The sequence below is a fragment of the Vicugna pacos genome, unplaced genomic scaffold (genome assembly GCF_048564905.1).
Source record: "Vicugna pacos unplaced genomic scaffold, VicPac4 scaffold_129, whole genome shotgun sequence".
NCBI lineage: Eukaryota > Metazoa > Chordata > Mammalia > Artiodactyla > Camelidae > Vicugna > Vicugna pacos.
In genome coordinates this window covers 366920-376285 of record NW_027328809.1, presented here as the reverse complement: position 1 = coordinate 376285, position 9366 = coordinate 366920, and the positions used below count along the sequence as shown (strand labels likewise).

The 9366-nt window shown below is 40.4% G+C and overlaps 1 protein-coding gene across 1 annotated transcript in view; it reads right to left on the bottom strand.

The window, feature by feature from the left end:
• Positions 1-1039: 1039 nt before the first annotated feature.
• The window catches only part of LOC140695063 (trafficking protein particle complex subunit 9-like), a 30033-nt gene continuing 21706 nt past the window's right edge, over positions 1040-9366 (bottom strand). Inside the window, exons 6-9 of the mRNA XM_072958000.1 lie at positions 6894-6953; positions 6638-6795; positions 6239-6359; positions 1040-1137 (exon numbers count right to left, since the gene is read on the bottom strand). The gene's annotated coding sequence lies outside the window, so the exon portion shown is untranslated. The remainder of the gene's footprint in view (positions 1138-6238; positions 6360-6637; positions 6796-6893; positions 6954-9366) is intronic.

Below are 9366 nucleotides of genomic sequence, written 5' to 3'. Positions count from 1 at the left end.
CTTGTCCCCTGCACTCTGAGACAGGCTTAGGCTCTCTTACACCTGCAGCTCTGTGCAATAGTTGTGAAGTCATTTTACTTTACAGATACCATGGTTCTGCCCAGGGTGATATCCAGCCCAGAGAGGTGGCCCAGGCCAATTTAAAGCTATGTGGCTTGCGTGCAGGGACAATTACAGGAGCTGGTTCCGGAGCCAGGCCCCTCCCCACCTCTGCTCCCCTCCCTCCCGAGGCCCCGCTGCCAAGCACTCAGGCTCCGTGATCTTAAGTCCTACTCTTCTACTCTACTCCAAACCCTTTTCCTTTTCTTTTTTTTCCCTAATTATTCCCAGCTGGAGTGATTTTTCAATCTCAATATCTGAAAAAATTCCTGCAGCCGAAAAAGAGGTCTCCAGAGGTCAATGCCCATATGCTGGTTCCTGAAGAGAGCCCCTGGCTACGGGGACCCTCACCAACACTCACGGGGCATCAGAGATGTTGCAGGGTCGGCCACCCCCTACAAGAGTTTGCTGTCACCCCAATGCCTGCACAGCATCCCTGCTCACAAAATATAGTTGGTACACTTATCGGTTATTAAGAAGCAAAAATACAAAATTGCTCATATTTCTTACTAATATTATCTATGAAGCTGGAAACGGAATTGTAATAAAATGTAACAGTTTTTACCCTATGTTAAATCTGTTCCTTTGAGTTTAAACCTGTGCCCTGTTTCCTAGGCTCAGACTTGGTAGCTCTGCACCATTTGAAAAAGAAAGTTGCCTTTAGCCTGAAATCTGCAGGAAAGCCTATTCTCCTGGCCCTGATCTTTAAAAATGTTAGCTCATCTGCACTTCTGTAGAGATGGCAAGTTGCATAATAGAGAATAGCCTTTGTTTTTTTGGAGGTTTTACAGGGGTACCATGATTTGATCCACATGGACAGCTGCAAGAACAGCGGATTCAAAGGACAAACAATTCATAAAGCAAGAAGTATGCAACAACCAACCACAACCCCCCCCCTTTTTAGTATAAAAGGAGACTGAATTCTTACTTGGGGAAGATAGTTCTCCAGGACATCAGTCTGCCGTCTTCTGGGTCTGCCAGCATTGCAAGTGAAGTCACTATTCCTTGCTCCAACACCTCATCTCCCGGTTTATTGGCCTGTCATGCGGCGAGCAGAACGAGTTTGGACTCGGTAACAAAATGACTGCATTGGAGGTAGTATGTCTCCAATGTTTCCTCATTTCCAATATGTAACATGCACATCATTTATGATCTAGTGCAAATAATTCATCAAAGACAACCACAAAAAGAAACTATACTCACCTAGCTATCAACACTGAAGTCACAACCTGTCAATTTTATATGATGTTGAACAACACAATGGAAAAACCTAACATAGGGAGTTGATTCCACGGAAATAAAATTATTTCTACTCCTTCAATACTTTTTCTTTTCTTTTCTATTTTCTTTTGTTTTGCTTATTGAAAGGAAAATAAAAGTCAAGTCATTTTATTTCACGTATTTTTGTTATAGTTACATTCTTTAAATACTACAAAGAGATTTAAACTGCAAAAAAAATTGTTCATATATTAGTATAAAGATATATACACAATCAATGGGGATTAGGAAAGGAATGGACATTTACTAAAAATCCACTGCAATCTTGTCTTTTACAAGCATATCCTGGAATATAAGCTGTATGATCCAGGGGGCCCCATCCCCATTCTCACTGTTGAGTCCCTTAGCAATCAACTACTAAGGCACCAGCATAGAACCATGTGATCAGTATTTTAGGAATAAATTAGGGAATTAGCACATTCAATTCTAAAACAAAATCCCTAAAATAAATACTGAACTTATTTACAGATAAAGAAAATTGGAACCAAAAAAGTAGTTATTTCCCCAAGGTCACAAAGCTAATAACTGGTAAAGACAAGATTTGAACTCATCTGCCTGATTCTAAAAACTAAGGTGGAAATCCCATTCGACTGGGGAGGGTCCAGCAGTGGAGCCTATCACCCTATCTTTGTTCAGATCTAGCCTTAGACAGCCTGAGACAGCACCCCATTCCTATGGAACTTGAGGGCAAATGATAACAATAAGTATTTTATATCCAGTAGTTTGTTAGGTCTCATTTATATAAAGTGTCAGCAGGTCAGCAGAAAAACTCTGGAAAATATGAGTGGGTCCAGAGCTTTCTGCTGATTAGTAACTCAGTCTCTCAGGACATAGTGACCTTCCCATGAGAGGCCTCATGGACATAAACTAAAGGCAGCTGAGCAATGAAAACTAACAAGAACCTGGAACTCAAGCAAGAAGGTTCCCTGCCATCCCCCACCCAGTTGCCTCTTCACCCGCATGGACACGATGGCAGGAGACCCAGATTCTTGTCCAAGTTACATCATCAAGGATTCTCATCCATAATAATGTATGACTCTATGCCGCCTTATGTCCATTAAAACTCAAATATGATAACACCAATATCTCAGCAGAATATCTATGTCTCCACTTCCTGTCTTCTAATAGGAGAATATTTTTATGGACAAAAAGCAGAAATCCAATTTAAAAAACCATGCACGAAGCCAGGTGAAATTCTGCTTAAGAGACTGCTCTCATGCTGAGTAAATGAAAACTCAGAAAAAGTGGCCCTTCTCCCTCAGTAAATGGGAGGTAGCCTGATGTGTGTGTGTGTGTGTGTGCACGTGTGTGTGTGTGTAAATCAAATACAATGAATTCTGGGATGTGTACAGTTTTTTTAAGTCACTGTCATTTCATGGGAATGAGCCAACATTTAAATAATTTGAATCTAGTGTTCTGAGAGAGTCTCGGGCTCTTGGTGGAGGAGGTGAAAGGGGAGAGTGAAGGAGGAAAGAGGTACATGAAGCAAAGAAGTAAGAATACTGCCAGGGAAAGGCAAGACGTTAGTTTTGTTCTTCCTTGCACCACATACAAATTAGGGACTCGCTTTCTGCTGATGACTTATCAAGCACTGAGTTGCAGGAGAAGAGGGGACAGCTCATTGCTCACTGAGCTTGTGACTGTACGTGGCATCTTATAGACACAAATCATTTACCCTGATCAAACACTCTAGCAGCAGGCTGTAATTCTTCTGTTTTGAGAGACAACAAAGCAGGAGTTCAAACAGGATGCATAACTTGACAAAAGTCAGAGGTCCAGTAAACTAAAGAGGATTAATTCAAACTCAGATCTGAATGCAGAGTCTGATCTTCCCACTCCCAGGACTGGAAAATCCTTAACACAGGCTCCCCAGCTCCCCTGCATTGTTCCTGGCACCAAGCATTTGCCATGGCAATGGTCACCATTTCTCACAGACACAGCGCTCTGTGCAGCAAATGACCTTGATCAGACCTTGATCATCTACCTGCCACGCCCACCAGGCTTCACCATACAGGCAGGAAAGCTGGCTTTCAAGTGCATACAAAGCCATTCCTTGTCTAACCTGGGCTCTTCTGTGGTTTCTCCAGCCTAAAGGCAGCCATGAAACTGCTCACAGTTTGTACATGAGCCACACTACCTCTCTCCATCTGTCTCCCCACCTATACTACTTAGCTATGAACATTTTGAGAATCTTCGACACAGATTTTTAAAAACAAAAAAGAAAGGATTCTGGAACAACTACTTAATACTTACAATTTTAAATGACAAATTACAAAGTGAGTATTTACAAACCGAATCTTCCTTTCTAAATTTCAGTTTTAAGCGTTTAAAAATATAATAGCAAAAAATTTTCACTTACAAAATTGACAAAAACATAAACAATAATCTGGAATAAGTTAAAAAATAATGCCCATGTTCTAAATGGAGAAACTTCAGGGCTGTACTGAGGGGTAAAGTAAGAGGTGAGAATGTAGAGACATCAACAAATTGCATGGAGGAAAGCAGTTTTGTAAAGATGTAAGTTCTCATCAGAATAATTCAAAACTTACTGAAAACTCCCATGACAACTCCAATCTGATTTTTTTTTAACTTGAACAAAATATTTTGGAATTCTTCAGGAATAATAAAATCATAATACTAGACAAGAAAATTTGGGATGGAAGAAAAGAATGAAAAAAAAATCAGACTGCCAATTATTAAATAAATTTTTACAATATGTAAGTTATGGTGCTGGAGTAAGAAAGGCAGATTGACAGAAGGGAACCATGAGCTCAAAAAGAGACTCTAGTGTACATAAGTATTTTGTAAAGGTGGGATTTCAAATCAAAGAGAAAAGTATGACTTCAGTAATTGTCCTGAGACAATCAGACAATCACCTAGAAAGAATAAATACTATTCCTCTCATAAGGACCACAAGATAATTTACAGACAGTGATGTAAATATAAAAAAGTACTAATAACAGCAAATACAACACTTTGTTCTTATTAACTCAACTTACCCTTACATTAACAAGTACTATTATCATCTCCATCTTAGAGATTAAAAAAAACCTACAGAGGAGATTTATTCCAGTATAAGAAATTATTTTTAAGAATAATTTCAAAGATAAAACACATAAGGAATACATTTATTATCATAAGAATATTTTGAGACACTACCAAAATTAAAATCCTCCTAAACAAAATGAAAGGCAAGAAATGACAAGAAAAAGCTCTGTGATACATGTTGTTGAAGACAAGAAGTTAATGTTCATAACATACAAAGAGCTGTCACAAACCAACAAGAAGCTCCCCCACTTAAATGTGTGCAAAGGATAAAAGGAATCATTCATTTTAAAAAAGTCAAATGGCTAATGAGTGAAAAATGCTCAATACCTCACTGGTCATCAAATGCAAACTAAAACAATGAAAAAGCACTTTTGCTCATCATATTGGCAAATATTTTTAAAAGATATTCTATCTAGTGTCCATCTGTGGGAGAAGAAACCATGAGCGACATTTTCAGAGGACGACATGTCAATGGATATGTAAACTCTGAAAAACGTACGTACACACTGACTCAACACCACTTCTACGAATCGTTTCCTCTAGGAAAAAACAAATTTAGTCCAAAAAGATGTACCCATCAGGGCATTTACACAGCACTGTTTACAATGGTGGGAAGAAAAACTGAAGTGAAATCATATCCAGCAATAGAGAATTGGTTACATAAGTAATTGTGCATCTTTTCATTCCCCTATGGAAGGAATTTCTAGAGTTACTTGAATGGAGTCTGTGATGAATGTAAATGTCACATCCAGGGACTAAATTTCCAGAAGCCTTAACTAAAGGAATACTCATAAAAGATCACAGGAATGTCTGTACAAGAAGGATGCCAGTCAAATATCCTTTCTGACAGTGGAAAATGGAGAAAACTTAACTGTCCACCATCAAGACAATGATGCGTTAAATCACGACGAGCTGCGAGCAATGAGGGAGCCGGCATTTCGCCGTGGTCCAGGGCCTTGTCCACAGCATTCTCTCACCAAAGGTGTGCGTGGGAAAGAGACCACACCCGCAAATCAGGAGACCCCTCCACTCTATCTGAAAGGACCGTGTGAGTCTGGAGTGGGAGGACGTCTATGATATACACCTGAGTGATTAAAGCGAGCTGCAGAAAAACAGATAGTATGGTCTCATTTTTAAATAAAGCATATATACACACAGGTATACATGGAATTCTCATATGTGTGTATATATGTATGTCATAGGCATAAAGGTCATGAAACATATATATCAAATTTTCAACAGTTTTTACTCTTCGGAAATAAGGGGAAGGGAGGTAGGGCCTTCCTCTACCACCACAGTTCTCTTTTCAGTATTTCAGTTAAGTATACTTGGAATTTAAAAGTTTATTTAAGTCCGAAGTAAAATGGACAATGCCTCCACAAGACAGAATGCTATACTGGTCATCAAAAATCATGCCAGAGGAGATAGAATATTGTAGAAAAACATATAAAAAGCCGAATGGAAAATGGAGGTGTCCACACAGTAAACAGTCACAGAGTGCTCTCTGGTTTTTTATGACAGAGGTGATCCACACTGATGAAAATATACGTTAACGTGTTAATTATTATCTTTGAATAGCGGGACAAGGATAGCCTTTTTTGCCCCCTTTTTCAGAGTTATTATTTTAAATGCACATTCTGTTTCATCTGAAAAAAAGCATTTTTAGGTGTGTAGTACTATGCATTGGAGAATAATACAAGAATACTTAGAGAAACAAGTAACTAGGAGACAAAGCAGCAGCATCACACAATGTAGGACGGGCGATCCTGATTAACACCACGCAGTTACATAAGGACCCACAAAGTGAGAGCACCTGCTGTAACAGGGCGTGGCCCCCTTCTATTTGTCAGCAGTGTCTTCAGGGCTGAGGCAGTTCTGAGCACGGCCAGTGTCAGTGCTGGTGTCTGGATGGATGCCACTGGAGGTGAAGGCACCTGCAAGCCGAGAGGAAGAACAGAAATCATCCTCTGCCTTTTCTGTCTTGTTTCTTTGTTACTTTAAAAGAGAGCCATATATAAGATAAACCGTGTATCTCCCCAAATGAAATTTCAGTAATGAAACCGTTTTTAAAGACTTCACAGCTTATATTCTGCCTATAACTGTCTTTTCAACAAAGATCATATTTATTAAATGTTAATTAACTCAGTTAATTAACTCCCTGTTGAAACATTCTAGTAAAGAGCATGAACTGCAGTATGTAAAAGAACCACACCTGCAGTGACTAGCTCAGCTGTCTTGACGGCAGTGCAGTCAGCCCCCACCATCCCGTGGCCCTGAGCTCCTGATGCTGGTAAGAGATTACGCTGCCGCCTCAGATGGAGAGAAACGGTGAAAGCATTTCTTGAACCCTACAGCACTGACAAAACATAACTGACAAATCCCAGGCCGCTTTGAGGCTCTCATTTTCTGTTTCTGGCCAACCCCCATCAATGAGCAGAACCACCCAATCCCCGAGCCATGGGACTCACGTGGGAAGCAGTTTTGGAGAAATTTCCAGGTATAGAATGTAACCAACTATACATAGAACTCTGAAAAAAGAAAAGATGCCATACTCTGATTTTGGAAGACACTCAAAATATTCTCCTAAGCCTTAGTAGCTGGAAAGGCTGGGCTTCTCCTAAGTCACTTATTTATTTCACAGCCAGTAAGCATCTCCCTCAAATCCTGCTTCCCTGTGTCTGCTGGGAGCTTGAAACACACTGCTGCTGTCGATCTTATAAGTCACATGGCAGAGGCATGTGTCTCACGCCTGCAACCCTCACACAGGCTCGCCTCCTAGCCTCACTGTCTGAACTGGGCCCCATTTTCTCACCTGTTTATTTGGTATCTGTTCTTCTGTAAGCTACCTGAAATGCGTTTTGGAACATGTCAGAAGAAGCAGTGGGTTGAGAAATGGACAGATTGAGAGGTGAGAGATGGGCAGACAGAGAGAGAGACTCCAAGAAAAGGGGAACAAATAAAATTTCCTATGCAAAACCCTCTTCTAATCAGGGAAGGAAACCACCACGGAAAAGTGTGAAGAGGCAGGTAGCTTAGGACTGTTTCCTGGATTCCATGAAAAGTAACACCAAGAGATGAGAGGGTAGAACTTTAATAGTAAAAGAAAAAAAGCACGCATGCTTGAAAAATATATCTACAATATGTACTTTCTAAAGAATAGACTGAAATCAGCAGGACCCAATAACACTATACTTGGGTATTTACAGAAGTGAGAATCCCATCTCCAAACCACAAGGCATCCCTTCAGAGCACTGACAGTCTACATGGGGCGGTCATAAAGCCATCACCGCAAAAGCTATGCTACCCTGCACTTACGAGGAATGAGCAGCTGTGCTCAGGCTGCCCACGCGCGTCATTTACACCCCACAGCACCTCTACGGGGGGGATGCCTAGCGAGCCCCGTCTCTGCAGGACAGAAAACCAGTTCTGGAGAGGCTAAGCCGACTTACCAGTTCTCCATCTCACAGGACTGGTCTGTCCAGAGCAGGACACGAACTCGGACCCACGATTGTAACCATGGTACTACAGTGCTTTGTGTGCTGTTTGTGTGTATAATACATTTGTTTCTATCATGAAAGGTTATTTAATAAATGATCGGTTGTCTTGTCTATCTCATTAGCTCACAATCAATCTTTATACTGTTGAATTGTACTCTTTTCCCCTGAAGAAAGGAACGGAAACAGCGGGGGTCAGAAAGAGGTGGGGCTCCATTCTTTATCTGGGATCTCATCTCATTGAAGTCCCCAAACAGGGAAAAGGAGCAAATGTTCTCTTTATCTTTTAAAGAGAGGGCTCCAGTGATGGTGACTTATTCAATTACAAAATCAAGGCTGGGGAAAGGGCACATGCAGCAACTAGAGCAGTATCAGCTGTAGGAAGGTCAAAAGTGCTCATGGGAGGGCTCAGGGGGCAGCCTCATTTAATTTCAATCAATAAAACAATAACAAACTCTAAAAATACTGGCCTACAATGGATTAGCTCTTTCTTGACATCTAGCAAGTTTCCACAGCCCACATGTAACATTATCGGGAACCAGTGAAAGGAAGAGTCCACAGACAAGGAAAATCAATGCCACAGGCAGGCTGAAACCCAGGCTGGAGTTTAGGAAGAGAAAGGGCATAGTTAAGAACTGGGGAAAGGCTGGGGAAAAAAATCATCACAAGGACTCTCAAGCATCATCCAACAATCATATAATCATTCATTCAAGAGAGAGTTACTGAGGTCGTATTCTGTGCAAGATTGTACAGCGGGTGAAGCAAGAGTGCAGCGTCCATGGTGGCAGCAAGTTGCGGGGCTCAAATACACTTCTGATGCCAGTACCTTGCACACTTGTCCTCAATATAAAGGCAAAGATAATTAAAGTAAAATAATACTCTGTAAACTCAAAGCATTGTTGAAAAAAAAAGTTAAAGAAGACCTAAATACCAGGACAGACACTCCACACACATTCCCCTATCAAAAGAAAGTGCTCTTGGAATGGCAGTGCTCCCCAGAGCGATCCGTATATTCAACGTGGTCTCGATCACAATCCCAGCGGGCTCCTCTGCAGAAACTGACTATCTGCTGCTACAATTCATATGGGAATTCGAGGATCTCAGTAACCTATACGTACTTGAAAAAGAAAAATTTGAGAGGACTTATAATTCTCAATTTCAAACCTTACAACTGTATCTCCAGGTGAGATTAGAGGCCATTGTGAAGTTATTACTGTGTTAATCCTTATTTACTAAATTCTCTACAATGAATATTACTGTTACAATAAGAAAAATAAAAAGTAAGTTATCCTTTAAAACATGCACACCAATTCATTCATTGGGAAAAATTATTCTATCAATTAAGAGATAAATATCTATTGAAAAAGGACAACTTAAAAACAAGAGTGCATTTGCATTTTTCATAAATTGAAAACTGAAAAGCACAAAGACGTCAAGTTTCTAGGGA